The 17,779-nt window shown below is 39.6% G+C and overlaps 1 protein-coding gene across 8 annotated transcripts in view; it reads left to right on the top strand.

The window, feature by feature from the left end:
* Positions 1-17,779, top strand: part of LOC145994848 (uncharacterized) — a 448,153-nt gene that overhangs the window by 127,678 nt on the left and 302,696 nt on the right. The window lies entirely within an intron of this gene.

Raw genomic sequence — 17,779 nt, 5'->3', positions numbered from 1 at the left:
TTCTCTCTCTTTCCTTCTGGAAGGCTCTCCTATAGCGTAGTGGTAATGTCTTCGCCCTGTAATCAAGGTATTCCGGGTTCGATACCCGTTGGAGGCACACAGTGGCACACACTTTAAATTATAGGTTCAGTCTGACCCTTTCTGTGCATAAAGTGAACTTTAAAAAAGCTATATTATTTGTGTCTCCTTACCTTTTTTAGCGTGTTGTGTGTGTGCTATACAGCCCCATTTTCAAACTTGCACTTTTAACTTTTCTCAAAGGGCTTTTTACACCCTTTTTTAAAAAAAAAATCAGGTAAAGGATTTAGAGATAAGGGGAAATTTCCTTGTATAGTTTGAAGGATGCAACCCCCAAAATTTTAGCCCATTCACTCATTCATTCTGTGCTTTTCTCTAGTTTTCGCTTCCAAGCTGTCTATTTGCCTTTGATCTTTCTCTACCCACTCATTCTTTGTGTGCATCTTCTTTCCCTCCCTCTCTCTCGCATTCTCACGTTGTCTCTATATCAAGTGAGAAAGGATATAACGTGAAGAGAAAAAGGGAGAAACGATTCCAATATGCAACGAATGAAAAGAGTCGAAATGGCTGAATAAAAGGAGCGACAAGAACATGAAGGATTGTAAAGGGTACTGAAAATGACGCACTGCAAAAACTTTCTGCAAGGAAAGTTTCTAGCTCGATCAGACTGGAATCTACAGTCTCAAGCGAGAGTCTAATCATCGAAATGTGTCCCACCATGCATCAAGTCAATATTTTAGTTTAAACATAAAATGGAATCTGAGAATCACTAATAGAAGCAACTGTTAAATGTTATGGCACCAACAATTACAAACGTCAGTCTTTAAATATGGTGCTAGGACCATTTTATTTTTTGCTCAAAATGAATTTTATGCGCCAGGCCAATTATGCTCAATTACCCGCATGCAATTACACTTGTTAGTATGCTCCCAATCACTGAATGAGAAAATTAAGGTGACCCAATGAAGAAGTGGTATCTTTTTATGCTAATGAATATTTTAACTTTAATTCTCGATTCATTTATATTGTTCTGACGCTGGGCATTGATATCCGTTGACGCACAATCGAAATTATATGGAAAATCTATTTGGAAACAGAATTATTATTACATATAACCCAAAAATAGAAGGGTGGTGACTAAATGTTACTTCAAATATGCAGAAAGCAAATTATTGTTCACATTTTTTCTGTGCAATTTTGACCAAACTTCACCAATTTGTTTAGTTACCAAATATAATTTAGTGAAAGGTACCCAATTTAGTAAAGACATTTTTTGTTTGTTGTTAACAAAAGTTTCAACCAAGCAGTTTTTGTTTAAGCGTAACAAATTCGTTTTTTACCTGTATACAGTACACACGTCTAGATAATATACTAAAAGACAATTTTGATCACATATAATCAGGTTCAAAGATACGAGGACATAGATTGTCCACTATTTCAACGACTCTCTTTTTGTTAACCTCTTTGGATAATCGTAGGTCTTTAACCTCTTTGGATAATCGCAGGTCTTTTTTTAACCTCTTTGGATAATCGCAGGTCTTCTTTTTAACCTCTTTGGATAATCGCAGGTGTTACAAATTGTTTTTCAAATTCGTTGTGAGTTTTATAGGGAAGTGTTCTCTGATTATTGGCGATGTTACCTTATTCCTATACCATTCGTAATTTTTTGCCTAATTGTGATGACGTCAAAATGTATTGACGTACCTTAATTTACCTATTAGGTTGGGGTGGTAATTATGATAGGTTATTGGGAATTGTAGAAAGATGGTGAGAGAAATTAATTTTGTGAACTCATGATCTATAGTATTGTTAATAATGATGTTTAGCGCAAGAATTACGTATTATGAAGATTTAGTATAGTATGGGGTAGATCAGTTATTTAAGTTATTAAAACTTGAATCTGTGAACCAACGCTAAATTTACATTAATGCACAGTAGACTTGGAGGCATGAATTTTGGGGCGCCAGAACCGCCCGATCGTAAAGCGACACACAGCGATTTTTTTTAAAGCTTATTGCATTTCCTTTTGATATTAAATTTTTTAAAAAAGAAGTGATTTCGACTAAGCGTACAAATGTTATTGCCCGAAGTTAGTTGATATTCAAAAGAAAGGGTCTAGCAGAACCAGTTGTAATAATAATAATAATGAATAATTGCGTTATTTATCATGTATGTACAGAAATGTGTTTGATAAAAATAGAAAATACAGGTGTCCACTTGCTAGTGTAACAGTAAGCTAGAATATTAGTCTTTAGGATTCACATAGAACTGCCACGGGAAGCAACTGCCATCTACAAGTCAAGTTCTGAACTTCATCTCAACCAAGCAGCAGATGTGGAATAGAACATTAGATATTAATTAGGATACCTTACTTTCTGATTTCTCCTCATACTGTACAATAAACGTGCATTTAGAGTTGATAGTAAATATAAGTAATGGTGGAGGAAATGCACTTTTGCAAATAACACAACACATGTGTATGTTGTGGAGTCTCATGCTCAAGTTTTAATGCGTTTATCAGAGGCGGTTCAAGCCAATTTTCGCCCGGCGAGGTTGATTTGGGTTCCCCCAATTTATATCCTGCTACCCCCTACGTTTCCACCCTGGTCCTCCTACTTCACACCCCTACTTAATAATAACGTGACCATGTTACATCAGTTTTAACGAGGAAAAATAATAGCATTATTTTTTTAAATACCTATTGTTAGAGAACACGTTTATTGTGGGTTTATATACATAATGATATGTAAATAACAGTAATCTCTTAGCCTAAATTGCTACATGATTTTGCAATATACTTAACATGTTATGCAGCAGTAACTTCAAATAGGCTATCTCAATAACTTCAACTCCTTTTTTCTAAACAAATATCCACGGTTATATGATCAGAAATAAGTTTCTGGCGCTACTCAAGGGGGACGATGTGGTTTTTCAACCCCTGAGGACGGCGTCCGGCCCATAAGTCGCCCCTGGCGTTTAAGGCAGGAGTGTGTTACTGAAAGACTGTAGGAACTGCAATTGTCTAATCGTGTAGATTAAGAACTATGCAACTCAATCAAAATTTTGTTACCCTCTCTCGCATTCTCATCGCGTGTGTTTGACAAATTTCACGGGAGTTTCTTCGTAATAAAATACTTTAAACTTGCATCATCATCGACCATAAAACACGTGCTAATTAATAAATCACAACACTCTACAATGTGTTCACGCCTTGTTTTACGCTTGGCGCTCCACACAGACCATAATTTCACACATTCAATCTCTTTTCATAACCACAACCAAATTCTGCTTGTAACTCCAAACAAGAATCGAGAGTGACCGAATATGGGTCTTGTAGAAAGTGGTCACTGAAGCAATAACTCGTGCTGCCCTCTGTAAGTTAAGTGCCAAATGATAAAAGGCGGAGAAAGTGCAATTGTGTTCTATCTTACTTCGAATGTTTTAAGTTATTTTAAAATCGTAATCTCGATTGGTCGGGCTGAATTTTGGAACGTGTGTACGTTCGTCGTTGCGTTTCGGGTTGTAAAAAATTATAACCGCAACACCTTGTGATTTGTCTGATACGAGACCTTCTCAATAACATAGTGCGCTAACACTTCACTATTAGCCAAAAGTGACAGAAACGTGAAGTAAACTAACCTAATTCATTCAATCAACGAAAGTGAACTTCGTTAGAAATATTTCTGAAAACACACACACACACACACACACACATATGCATATATATATATATATATATATATATATATATATGTGTGTGTGTGTGTGTGTGTGTGTTACCTAAATAATATCTAATGTTCTGTGTCGTAGTCATTTTCAATAGGTATTTTGCAAGAATCAGTATTTCTGACCTCATTTTATACTGTGTGACCAGTTGTAATTATCCTATATGATCTTAAAGTGAACTCGAAGCGAATTTTTTGTACACTCCTGTTAACATAAAATTGCACATTTTATAAGGTTATACTGATCGCGGGCCCAACTGGCGGCTGACCTACAAAGCTCCATCTGTCCACCAATCGTCTTCGAGGGCGTGTGCCTCGATGAGTGTCAACAACCTCAGTTGCGAAGTAAAAGCTGTAGGAGTAACATCGCTCTCCCGTTACAACGTTGCCAAGCTTACATCTGTTTTGTCAGTTGTTTTTATTAGCTTGTTTGTACAGTTCCTTGTTTTCAGTGCTTTATGTACTATTGTACAACTTCCCCCCGTTTTACAGTACGTTTGGCAACATTGTGTAGCCGACGCTTATTTGTTTCGTTCCATCAGGGGGTGTGTCTTGTGACACGAAAATTCCCGATGTCAGTCGAAGAGAATTTAACTAATCGCTGATTCGTTGTTCCCCAGCCGCCAGCTGAAAATGCGAGCAGGATAGACAGTTCAAATACAACTCTTCTGGGAACAATTTTTTATCTTCTTCTTCAAGATGTGGTTGCACTCAGTACCATTTTTTTTCATTATTTTTATTTTTTATTTTTACTATAAAGCTTATGGTAAGAACGCATAGCAACGCACGTCACCTTACCTCCTGTAGAGTATTTATTCCTACGCTTCTTTCTTCCTGATATTTATCTGCCCTTGAGTATACCGCTAAGCACGTGTTATGCAAGAAAACAGCCCACAACAGGGAACGTGAAGAAATATGGCTGCCTGAGCGGGAAAGGGGGGGGGACGGGTTTGGGAGCAGGTGCGCGATAACCAGGTTTCAAATATATTGCTCTTCTTTGACTCCGAGGATAAACTAGGAGGGAGAAAACGCAGTCTCTCACTTCTTCTCTGATATATTTCCGTTCAGAGTCCTTTTCTGGGAGAATTTTTCAACTGCAGTTGTAGCCCCTCGTTCTGGGAATGACCTAATTTGGGGATAATATATTTTGTTCAGTCCAATACCGGATAGCACCAACCTTTACGTATCTCCTAATAGTTTGGCTTAAGGCAATCTATATTCTTTTTTTTTGCTGTTTACACTTAATTTCCACTATAATGCCGCCGCTCTGGGAACCGGTGTGCAATCACAGCGCAAAACGGTTATTTTGACAAAATCCTGTTTTCCTGTTGGCTGCTTCGGGGAGGAGGGATTTTAATGTTGTCGCTTCTTGCTTAAGCGGTAGGTCTAATTGGCTGTTTGACAGCAAGTTCCTTCGCAGGTAAACGCGTCAACAGAGGGTCACTGCCATAAAGATGGTGACCGCGCCGGATATAATCATTGTCATTCGCAAAGAGACTATTTCCAGAAAGAACCTATTTTAGGGCAAAAAGCTTAATTCCGTTCCTTTCTCGCGCCAAAAGAGCGGACGAGAGTACGAGGTTGTGTCAGCGAAAACCAACCACGCCGTCGAACCGGCTACCGCTGTTGCCAAAGCGAACCGCTCCTGTTGATAGAGTCAACGGCCCTCTCCGTGTTATGTTGTTTTTCATCCTAACTGGCGCTGCTGTGCGCCATGGAAGGTTTCTTTGTAGCTGTCATTTGTAGTGCTTCTAGGTTTTTAGGATTGAACAGACTTTACGGTGAGGTGTTTACCATAAACCGGAAGAGCTCCCATGAGGGTGGATCCTTATCCTCGCCCCCCGGAAGAATTATGAAGGTAGGAGAGTCGTGAGGGCGAAGGAGGTTGATTTAAAATAAACACCTCTACCTTTTATCTTCGGATGAGAAATGGATGGTGGTGAATGCGTATGTGCAAATTGTAAAACCACCGTGCGAAGACTTTTTGCATTGTGGAAAGAGCTTCGTAGGTGAAGAAAACGACATGAGTGCCAATAGTGTCCACGCGACCGACAGTGTGTGGGAATTCAGCAGTTGTGCACTTAAACCGCGTTTACACCGAATGTTACCAACAAATATTATTAACTTTTTGTTACCAACAAATGTTACTAACTTTTTGATACCAACAAATGTTATTAACTTTTTCTTACCAACACGGTTAACAACCGATGTCAACAAATGTTGGTAACCAGAACACTAGTTTTGACTTTGTTTTTGTTAATAACTTTGTTAATAACTTTTGTTAGCATTTTGGCTGCAAGATGTCGAGTGTGGAGAAAGTTGTACTCTCTATGGCATTATGTGGCATTTTGGAGCAACAGAGAAGACCAAGAATATTCTGGGTGAGACCTTCACTGCGGGCAGGGGCTAATTGTAGCGGAAGTGACCTGTTGGTTTTTGTCTTTAAATTGTGGACAAGTTTGGTCCCAAAGAAAGGCTTCTCGCGGTACAATTGAACTAAGTTCAGCACTTGATCCTTTGACCATTCCAGCTCACTCAAAAGATTTCCCATTAAATTACAAAACAAAACGCACCTCGCACGAAACTATGCTGTCGCACTCTCTGGCTGGCTGTCACTGCCGTGATGGTGGCGGGAGAGGAAGCGGGGGAAATGTTGCTAACATGGAAAAGGCTCTGTTAACATGTGTTGGTAACAAATGTTGTTCATCTTTACCGACTTCTTGTTTATAACAAAATTTCAGTTGCCAACACGGGAAATCTGTTGCTAACATGAAATGTTGATAACAAATTCACAAGCGTTTTTCGAAATGTTAACAACATTTGTTAGCAACCCCGGTGTAAACGCGGCTTTAATGCCTGATAGAACGAGACAAGAGAAAGGAGGAAATAAGAGATGCGAACAAGTAGATAGAAAGAAGGATAGGGAAGGAGCAAGTAAGAAAATACAGTAGGAGGAAGAGTGCCAGTAAAGAAGGGGAAAGGGTTGTTATTTGGAAAAATACCTTGGGAGAGATCTTCAAGTAATACCACTCCATCGTTATTATTATTGTCGTTATATGAAGGATAAGATGATGGAGTGAAAATAAAGATAAAGCACATACACACGCACACCAATTAATAAATTAATTAAATCACTAAATATTTGTATTAAAAACCAGCTTTTAACGAAGGAAATTAATGTGCCTCATTATGCATTAATTTTTGTACACACTGTACAAAATGATTAATCTCAATTGAATACGTATCTTCATATAAGTACGGTTGTAATAAAGAAATCGTATTTGAAATAGTTTTTTTTTTTAATTATCTTTCGGGGGCTGCGGACCCCTTCAACTCTCATCTAAATTCGTTGTGGTCACTAAGAGATTAAGAAACAAAAGATGAACCGTAGAAAGACGACACGGAAGAGAAAAAGCAGTAACGGTACCGAAAGAATACAGGGAATAATATAAGAGAAGAAGTTGGTTCAAATTTCCCTTCCCCAAAGGGGGAGAGGGGTGGGGCTCAAACGACCTTATTAAGTCGACGAACGAGCAGCGAAAAAGTCACCTCGCTCCTGCCTTCGCAGCTCGTTATGCTAAACACTCCGTCACGGAGATTGGCAATTTTACTAAGCGAGAAAATCGCTTAACTTTTCATGCATAAAGTAGATGCTTCATCATTTATATTAGCATATTTCTGTTAGAATCAGAGATACCGGGGTCGAATCCCAAGTAAGATGTTTGTTGTTCATCCCATTCTCACACCTAAACTTGGTGCAGAAACGAAGCAGATAAACTTTACGAACCTCTTGAAGAATGGACGCCAGTAGTCAGTGTGCCATACCACGCCGGGTGTAGTATTCATGAAAATTCCGGCAATAAATTATTCTCTGAATGCCCCGTGAGAGTGCCTGACTAAAATAAGACCAATAATGCACTTCGTCCCATTTTTCTCCTCACACAGCTTTGATATCCTCATAAATTCTCCCTTTGGCAAAAGTGGGTTGCAGTTTAAGAGCCCAATTAGCGTTTATCACAGGCAAACAGTTCAGGGTCCGTGAGAACATTCAACGAGCTCTTTATATTCACCCTCGGAAAAAAGGGAAGAAAAAAATGAAATGTGAAGACGCTCGTTCCCAGAACATCGTAAAAAGGAAAATTAAAAAGCGTTTTCCGCTCCGTGAAACTCGAAGAACTTGGATAATTTGTTTTAGTAATCGAGGCATATTGTTTTCTGCGTCGTGGAAAGTGGGAGAGGTCGCTGCTTGATTTCGCTTTCTCAAGAGCGAGACGAGCAGACGAGACTCATCCCGACTTGCGCAATTGAAATTCCTCTGCGAGCGCGTTTCCTTAAATTTGATGCTGTGTTCCTGTTTCCTGCCGTGAAACGCGTTCCGTTCCCTTCCATTTTGTACAGTTTCACCAAGGGGTGTTCTCTGTATCTCAGCATTCTTCACCCTCACGTCAACGTTTTGACCTTACCTTCACCTACACCTTTACTTTCACCCTCACCCTCACATTCACCCTCACGTCCACCTTCACCTTCATACAATGTCACCCTCACCTTCATACAATGTCACCCTCACCTTCATATAATGTCATCTTCACCTTCATACATTGTCATCCTCACCTTCACACCCTGTTAACTTCACCTTCACACACTGGCACCCTCATATCCAACTTCAGACACCCTCCCACCCACCTCCACACTGTCACTCTTACAACCACCTTCACACACTGTCACCTCTACTTTCACAGTCACCCACACCATCACACATGTTCTTTGAGTACGAAAGCCAGCAGCACCTACGTAGCTCCCAAGTTCTTTGTTTACTTTGCAACATTTGAGTAGCGATCTAGAATGTATCCAGGTTTTGAATTAATATTCTTACGCCCAGATTTCTTGTTTTACCAAAGGAGTACAATGTTCACTATAATGACAACTTCAGAGGGGAAGGGGGTTGGGGGGATCTCCCCCGGTCGACCAGGTTACTTAGAAAAACTACATATGAAAGGTTGTTTTAGCCCTGGTATGCATTTTTATGTGCTATTTGAGGCATATAAAATGTTACTGTGTTCCCAGAAAAATAATATCGCCCCCCGTTCCTATTTTTCTGCCGCTGTCGTTCGTTCACTAGTAAAAATGTAGAAAATGAGAATTGAAGAGTGCGAGCAATGAAGTATGACCCGCCATACAAGTACAAACGAGTAACTTCATCAACAAACATGTGTAGAAAAAAAAACTCGCCAATTGACACAAAAGGGTTGGCCAGCCAGTCGAAACGCGTGTATTTTTTTTTGCGAGACGAGGCTGAACGCATGGAATATCATGTTACGCTTTGATAAACTTGCAACCATGTCAACGTTTGATGTTCGCATAGTTAATTATTCTGTTGTGTCCCTTTCTCCATTTTTATCAATCGTTTATTTTTTGTGCTTCGCATATTCAATTTGACACGATGAACCTTGTTCCTAACTGAAATACAGAGAAAAAATCTGAACTGTTCGATTGATTTCGTTTGTTTTACTTCGCTTTTCTGTTACTTCTGGCAAATTTCGACGATGAGAATGATTGATGATATCATGAGATTGACCAAAGAACACCTATGCCCGGGCCGGGATTCAAATCTAGGACCTCTGACTTCGTAGAGCGCTGTGCCAATGCCACTGAGATCTGATTTTAACTGTGGTTATTTCTGCGTCTTAATAAAGTGGTTAAAAATGATTTAAGATTTTTTAAGTTTGACTGACAAGTGTTTTAACCCGACGTTTCAAAACATGACACTACTCTGGGGAACATTAACTCGTCAAAAGGATTGCGTACGGAAGCAACTGGCCAGTGATTCGTTTGCATGCGTGTGTGTGTGTGTGTAACAGTCTGGAAATAGCTTCTAGCATGTGATGAATAGGCGACCTAGTTGGCACTGGTAGTCACAGAGGGCTTTTGGCAAGCCTGAAATATTCTTTGCTTTGCTTTCCTGCTTGCAGTCCCTTGTTTTATAATCTATAACGTTTGGTTTCTTTTAGCCCTAGAACTCCTAGCCTGTGGGGTTATCTCTTTGCGTGCGTATAGACTGCTATGTTATGTTCCGTTTGTAGAAACTTTACTTCTTGAAACAAACAACTCAAATTTTGTTTGTTTTGTTGACTGAATGTCCTTTTCGCCACTCTGTGAATTAAGCTTTTTGCTTTGGGAGGGGGGGGGGAGACAGAGTGAACGTATTTGTCATTTCATTTTGGGAGGTAGACCTTTTTTTTTGGATATGCAAATTTGTAGTTTTGAGTACCTTAGGGCACTGGTTCTAACGTAGGTCATTAAATTCTAAGATAACCCCAAAAGATCCATTGAACTAATAACACAGGAAACTTGACCAAATTTGTATTGCCAAGTTCAACCTTAACGTCCACCTAATCTACCAGGTACCTACAAGTTTAATGTGAACACTTTAATACGTACATGTAAAATATTGACACTATGCCATGAAAACTTAAGCTCAAAACAGCCTGCTGTGGTTTCGGTGAGGTTGGTCAGTTGCAGAATCCACAAGATTGCATCGTTTTCAGCAGGGACATCTTTGATGACTGGATCAGTAATGGACACAAACACAATTGAAAAATCATTTGTTACATAGTTAAGCAATGGTATACTATATGTTTTCGAATTCCATTTTCTTTGAGCGGACAAACATGTGGCAAGGATAAAAATAATTTTCTTTTGTCGGGGATAATTTTTTTGTGTGTGCCGCCCCCCGTTAATCCGCACACTGCTTTGCATACTTTGCGAAGAATTTAGTGCAGTTATGCTACAGTTTTATTATTCACAGCTTAATCCTTTAACCGATGTTGGCTATCGAACCCGAGAGCACTCGCACCGAAGATTGGTTTGATTTGATTTAGTGTTTGAAGTCCACTTTGTGCACAGTAAGGCTAATCAGGACTGGACCTACAGTTTATAGTGGGATCCGAACCACTATGTGCCTCCACCGGGTATCGAACCAGGGACCCCTAGATTACAAGGCAACGATGCTACCACTGCGCCATCGGGGAGGCCCTCGCACCGAAGACGAGCGTTACCATTTGGTTCATCCTAGATGAGAAGGGTGTGCTGACAGAACACAAGGAATGCGCCAGAATACCTTGGTGCCACATGTACAGTCACCAGCAATAAAAATGAGACACCTATGTAGATCCTGAAATACACGCTTCCGTGCAAGACGTTATGTGTGTTGCCTAACTATACGACGGTAAGTTTGTTTTTATTTTTTTAATAGCAAATTTTCAATGACAACTTCTACCACAGCCGTAGAGTTATGCAACACACATAACGCCTTACAGGGAAGGGAGTATTTCAGGATCTAGGTGTCCCATTTTTATTGGCGGTGACTGTACATTCAAAGAAATTCGTGTTTGCAACACACACCAAGACATGTTCTTTTCCTGTCTTATTGCCGGAACAAAATTGCACTCCCAACCGCCGCTGTGAGGAGTCACGTGGTCCTTCCTGCGATCTCCTCTGGGCTTCCGGTTGACGGAGCAGCTGCTCACGGGCCAGCAGAGAGCATGCACGCTTCAGTCGGTGTGTTTGTTCGGTAATGAAGCGACAAACTCACGTGAAAATTGATCATTCTGAGCGCACGCGGCAAATTGCTTTCGATCGTCGGAGGACGACACGTGGGGGCTATCTGCAAATGGGAAGGGAGGGTGTTGGGGGGGGGGGACAATTGCAAAACGATTTAGCTGCGTCCTGCTGCTAATGGACCGATTAGTCGTTTTGGGCTCTTTCTGCCGTGAGAGAAATTCTGCACTAAAATTTGGTGGGTGCGGTTTTGCATGGTGTTTCAGCATTTAGAATGGACCATATTAGTGTGACGTCACGCTGCAAGATTGAGTCCAAACAAACATCTCACGCGGTTTTAGCCTATGAGATAATACGGAGTTATCCATTGCAAGGAGTAACTTTTTAAGAATTCTGACAGCAGTTATTAAAAAAATGTGAAGTGCATCGTACATCAATGTAGAGATGAGATTTTGGAGAATACGTCGATATATATAACACATACCTTAGAGAGGAGAAGGTAAAGAAGAATAGTAAATCGAGTAAAGCGAATGCGTCCGATCTGGAATAGTAGCAAATGACCATATTAGTGGTGACGTCGCAGCAGACGACTGAGCACGAATTGAGTCCAAACAAATGTAGCACGTGGTTTTCAAAGTCACGCAACCCAAACTTCGAAAATGTATATCATAAAAACCTGATTGTTTTTCATTTTCAAGCGGTACTTTCTCTGAACCATGCAGTTCTAAATATAGAGTAAAAACAAAATTTTGCACAACAAAAGATTTAGTCACAATCGAAACTCTTAATGGCATAGAAAAGAAATATTTTTTAAAAGTGATCCGCAAAATGGAAATCCGCGAGTTGGAAATTTTCCAATACACCAGTTGATGCAGAAAGGATATAAGTTCCTCCAGATAGTATAGTAAGTTTCTGAAATTGGTAACCAATACACTATAGAGCAAAAAGTTTTGAAACTCTTTTTCTTTGCTCAGTTCTTGATTAGGACAACAAATGAGTTAGGGGCGCCATCTTGGGTTCATGTTATAAGGTCATCTCCTGAGTCAACCAGGGGCGTATCCGAGTCAACCAGGGGCGTATCCAGAAAGTAAATTTGGGTGGGGTCCAGCCAGGGGTACCCATTCCCCAAGGCCATTGGTGCGTCACCCCTTTATAATAGTACGAGGATAATTATCCCTTTCTTTTTTTGTTATTCTTGGAATCGAAATTTCAGAATAGAATGTGTGTTGACAATTTTCAGAAGCAGTTTGAAATATTTGGCTCCACTCTTCACCTGAAATCTCCCGAAGTCTCTGAAGCAGTTCTGTGACATCTCTTGGCTAATGCAGAGGAGAGGCTAAATTGTACAGTCTTTTCAACTGCGGCTAGATAATTTTCTTGGGATGGTTCACTCTGACAGCTCCATTTAACTGCCGGAAATGTGAAACTTTGATGTGTGGAAACATATCTCTGTGTAAGATAAGTGAATTATAATGTTTATTGACTGCAATTTCCTATTTTTAATAGATGCCTTTTAGACAAAAAGCAAGTTGCCTTTTAAATAGAAGCTAAGTTACTTTTTAAAAGAAATTCCCCAACTCTTAAGTTGCGTGAAACTTTCTATCTTCCACAATGCGTTTTGATATACGTTTACTTCCCTTTCCCCGTTAAAAACAAGGAGGGAAGGAAAGCACTTTCAACCATAGTTTTTTTTTGGGTCCAATTACGCTTGGAGATCTTGATAATGAAATCATTACCGGAAGTTCGCACAAAAGTGGAAACTAGGAGATCTTCCCAGGGCGTTTCTCCTGGATTGTTTACAAATGCTTGTTTCTCACCAATTATGCTTGCCCCCCTTCCCCCCCGCCATTCCAGTTCTTCAGTCACGCGCTGCAAAGATGAGCAAAAAAGTAAAAGCTTGTATCCGTTCAAGCCGATAATGAATTGCATCATAACAGCAGCTGATGACAGATTGCTTCCATCATGTTAGTTTCATGATAAAAGCTGTTTTGAGCATTGCAATATTCGTTGTTCTATGCTTGTATCTTTCTTTATTAAATCCATATACTTGACCACCCTCCGTCGCCTTTACACCCAGTATTGCCTCCAGGTACCCATTGAGACTGGGAGAACTCCAAAACAGCTTTATGCAGGGAAAAGGCAGCATGATCACCCCCTGGAATCGAACCCGGGTCTCCCAGGCATAGCAGCCGACTGTGTTCTATGAATCCGGAAATTTTCTATTGTCAAGTTAAATTGAAACCCATTTGGTTGTAACCTTTAATCCCTCCCTTTAAAACCTACCTTGCACCACTCAGTTCGTAAACTTTCAAGAAACCCCATTTTTTGCTCACTCTCCCTGCGTTGTTGTGATCACAACTTGTATTTGTTTAAAGCGAGTTATTCAACAATATCATAATTTTGACATGAATTTCTGTGGTAAAACTTGATTTTTATTCTAACAAAGAAATTTTAATATATTTGATCAGTATAGATGGCGCATTTTTATTATGCGCTCAAGAACCTATTTCTTTCCCACTAAGCAAGGAGTGAAATCTCAAACTGTATTGCTTTGACTTATCTTATCAGCAGTTCGTAGAAAATATTACCTTTGTGTTACATGATGCATTTATTAATTTGGAAATTGGAATCAAAATCTTAGGTACCCACATTTATTTAATAAATTCTATTCTATATGAGAAATATAATTTGCTTAATAGTTACGTTTTGAAATTTCCCTTAGGTTCAGTTAGAAATGATGCTGGCAGACTTTTAGGAAGTTATTTCATATTTATATGTTACTGGACATTTTTTTTCAGGAGGTTAGTTTATTCTGTGGTGTAATACCATTTCACGCACCCAGCGTTCAATTTTATTTTATGAAATTGGTCCACCCCTTACCATAAATAAAACAGATTGGACATCAGTTTCTGCTTATTTCCATCAATATAATACTTCTGTCCGGAAACGATGGGACAGTTCCTACGTAAATACTGTGAACGTAACTACACACACTTCTGTCTTCCTTCAGTACTCACCAGTACTAAAACTTAGTGCTTCTCTTTTCGATTGTTTCTGATTTGGCTACAACGCATTCTATCCTTCATTCTCATCTTGTGGTTCAAAAGTTGATGCCTGCAGCGAGATTGTACGATTCAGGATGCTTCCTCTATGTCTGTACAGTTTAAATTATTGATCCGTCCATGCTTTCTCGTATATGATGCTGTAACATGCCGTGTACGTAAGGAAAAAAAGATGGCACATATTTCTGACTGCCGGAAGCTTAAGTGAGTTATCATTCATCCTCGGGGAACATGCGCTTCCCGTCCGGAGGATAAGTGGGTCTTTCGGTTGTGCATCCGTCGCAATGACTCCCTCGAGGTCCGTCTCGCAGAACATCCTCCAGCCTGGCTTGTGCGCGTGCTTAGCCCTCGGGAACATTCGTCTTTGGGCTGCAGATTCCAAAACCAAAAACCACTGCAGAGAGAAGAGGGAAAGAGAGAATAAAGACAGCTAAACGAGAGACTGAGAGAATTGAGTATGGGGAATATAGTTCGGAGATTTAGGGAGATTACACAGTGTAGAGTCCGTCGACGTCCCTGGAAATTGGCATCTTTCATTTCATTACAATATTGTTAATATCAGAAATAAAGTTCATTAGTTAGTTAATTAGTTTTAAGTGAGAGGCCACAGAACATCAACTTTATGAATAAAATTTCACCTTTTCTTCAACGAGTTGTGTACACAGTACAATAACTATGAATTTCAGTACAGTAACTAAATGAAATATACAATAATTATTATTATTATGATGATTGTGCACAAACCTGACGGGCATCAACAGGCATCATTTTCGTGATCAGCACACTCGATTTATTCGGAAAATCATGTTTTTATGCAGACCCGAGACAAAAAGTCTACGTAAATTTGTCGACCTGTGTAATGGAAAACAATTATGCTGGATATTCACTCATCAGGTCGATCAAGAAGCGAAGTCTCCCCATTTACATAATAATAATAATAAATTGTTTATTTTTATTTCTTTATGACAGTTATTATTGTAAAGTAACAATTATAACAGCGGCAATAATTATTATTGCTATTATTTCTACTAATCAAGTTATTTCAAAAGCCTTCCCCCCCTACAAACATTTCTCGCGGCGACCATATGGAAAGAGATAGGAGAGAGTGTTGTGTGTGTTGGAAAGTTAGATAATAGAGGAGGAGATAATAACGCATCATAGAGAAGATTGTTTGGAGACTTAATGGAGGTTAACACAGTGAAGAGAGGGTATTGTGTGTGTTGGAGATAGGGTAGAGAATAACACAGAGAAAAAGTGAATGTAATAATAGATGATAAGGGAGAGATACAAGGTGACCGAAATACCTGCAAGAAGCAGAGCAATGGCGGAGCTACGTGCGTTAAGAGGTTGAAAAAATACTGCAGGAGGGAGGGGGAGTCGCCCTCCTTTTCTGTCCTAATTACAACCCCTCACTTCACTGTCACTCACGAATCAGATGACGTGATGGAGGTTTCTCGCTGCACAAACGCGACCGGCGAAGCCACCTTCCTAGCACACTCCATTTTACAACGATTCAGTTTCGCTGCTCGCGTTGCACTCTACATGTGTATACAAGAGCACTCTTTCACAAATACATCCTGAGCTGTAACTGGCTTACTTTTCGAACAAAGTAACTGTATTTGTAACCCAGTTACTTTTGAAAAGTAACTCTGTGAGTGATTTTTTAAAAAATATTATTCAAGATCCAAATGTACATTGAAGATTAGGCACACATAGAAGATGTACTACGTAGAAATAATTTTCAGCGAAAAGTGCAGGCTCGACCAGGACTCGAATCCGGGTCTCTGGCATACCGTGCCATTGCTCTACCACTTTTTTCTTTTTTTTCTATATTTTTTTATTTTTATTATTTCTTTTTTTATATTTTTCACCACTGAGCTACCGAGCCAGCCTGGCCTCGCCTGATTATTCGCTATCGCTGTTTTACCTGCGTGGATTCTTCTCTTCCAGTGCTACCGCAACGGGATCTGTTGCCTTTGAAACACAGTAGACTTCGACGTTGCCTGGTTCCTCCCAGCGTAGAGATGTTAATTATTGTAGATTAGGCACACACAGGAGATACAGTATACTACGTAGAACAGCGATAGCGAAAAATCAGGCGAAGCCAGACCGGCTTGCTAGCTCAGTGGTGTCGGCCCCCGTGGCGGAGTGGTTAACACATCGCACTACAACGCCAGGGGTCCAGGGTTCGAATCCCGGCTTGGGCATGGATGTTTGTGGTTGCCTGTCCTGAAAAGTCCTAAAATTGAAAATTGAGTGGAATGGTATGAGTGAATGAAGTGTGATGGGGGAAGCTTCCGCTTAGGGGCTGTCCTTTTGTAAAGAAAAAAAGTTGTTAGTGTAATGGCACGATATGCCAGAGACCGGGGTTCAAGTCCTGGTCGAGAATGCATTTTTCGCTGAAAATTTCTCAAATGTACATATCTAGAATATTGCCTGCAATGTATTGTATTGGTTCACCATCATGTAGCCCGTATCTAGAAATATATTTCAGAGGGGAGAGGCCTGAACCAAGTGTCTCAGAAAATAATAATAATAATAATAAGACAATGCTTAAATTAAAATAATTACATTATAAATATATTAAATTGTATTAAAATAATATTAATTAATGTACGAGCTACTTTTGCATATTAATTAATGTTTTTTTAAATTTTGTATTGTTATTATTACACCAATAGGTAAAACATATATGTGAATACAGATATAACAGTACGTTATAATGTAAAGTAGATAAAGAATTTAATATTTATTGATTAACAAAAGAGAATGTTACATTCAGTTGACGAAAAGTAAAGTTCCTGATTAATATTTTATGCATATTATCATAAGCGGTAGTGCATAAATCTTCCTTGACAGTGTTCTTCAAGGCCATATGATCCCATAGTCATTGTCTTCAAGTAATTGGATTGATTGGATTGATTTGGTGTTTTAAGTCCACTTTATGCACAGTAAGGCTAATCGGGACTGGACCTACAGTTTAAAGTGGGATCCGAACCACTTGTGCCTCCACCGGGTATCGAACCCGGGACCCCTTGATTACAAGGCGACGACGCTACCACTGCGCCATCGTGTCTTCAAGTAAGTTCGGCAGAAATAAATAACCATCGGGTTATACTGTACAACAGATGCTCAACAAGTATATTTTCATTACGTAATTTAAGAAGGTTATTTGTTTGTAACACTATTGTTTAGGGGGTTCCGGACCCGCTGGACCCCCTGAATACGTCCTTGCATATATGTAAGTGTGTTGTAAACAATGATGTTACAAACAAATTACCTCCTTTTATATGCAATATGCTGTTTATTTTTATCAATAAATCTTGTCTTCAGTAAGATGGGAATGTGTGACCCATAGCGTTGGCTAGCATGGAGTTTTGCTGACGAATTTGCCAGTCTACTGGCCCAGATCGAGAA

Source organism: Lepisma saccharinum, chromosome 11 (assembly GCF_977018435.1).
Source record: "Lepisma saccharinum chromosome 11, izLepSacc3.1, whole genome shotgun sequence".
Lineage (NCBI taxonomy): Eukaryota > Metazoa > Arthropoda > Insecta > Zygentoma > Lepismatidae > Lepisma > Lepisma saccharinum.
This window is presented reverse-complemented; position numbering and strand designations above follow the sequence as displayed.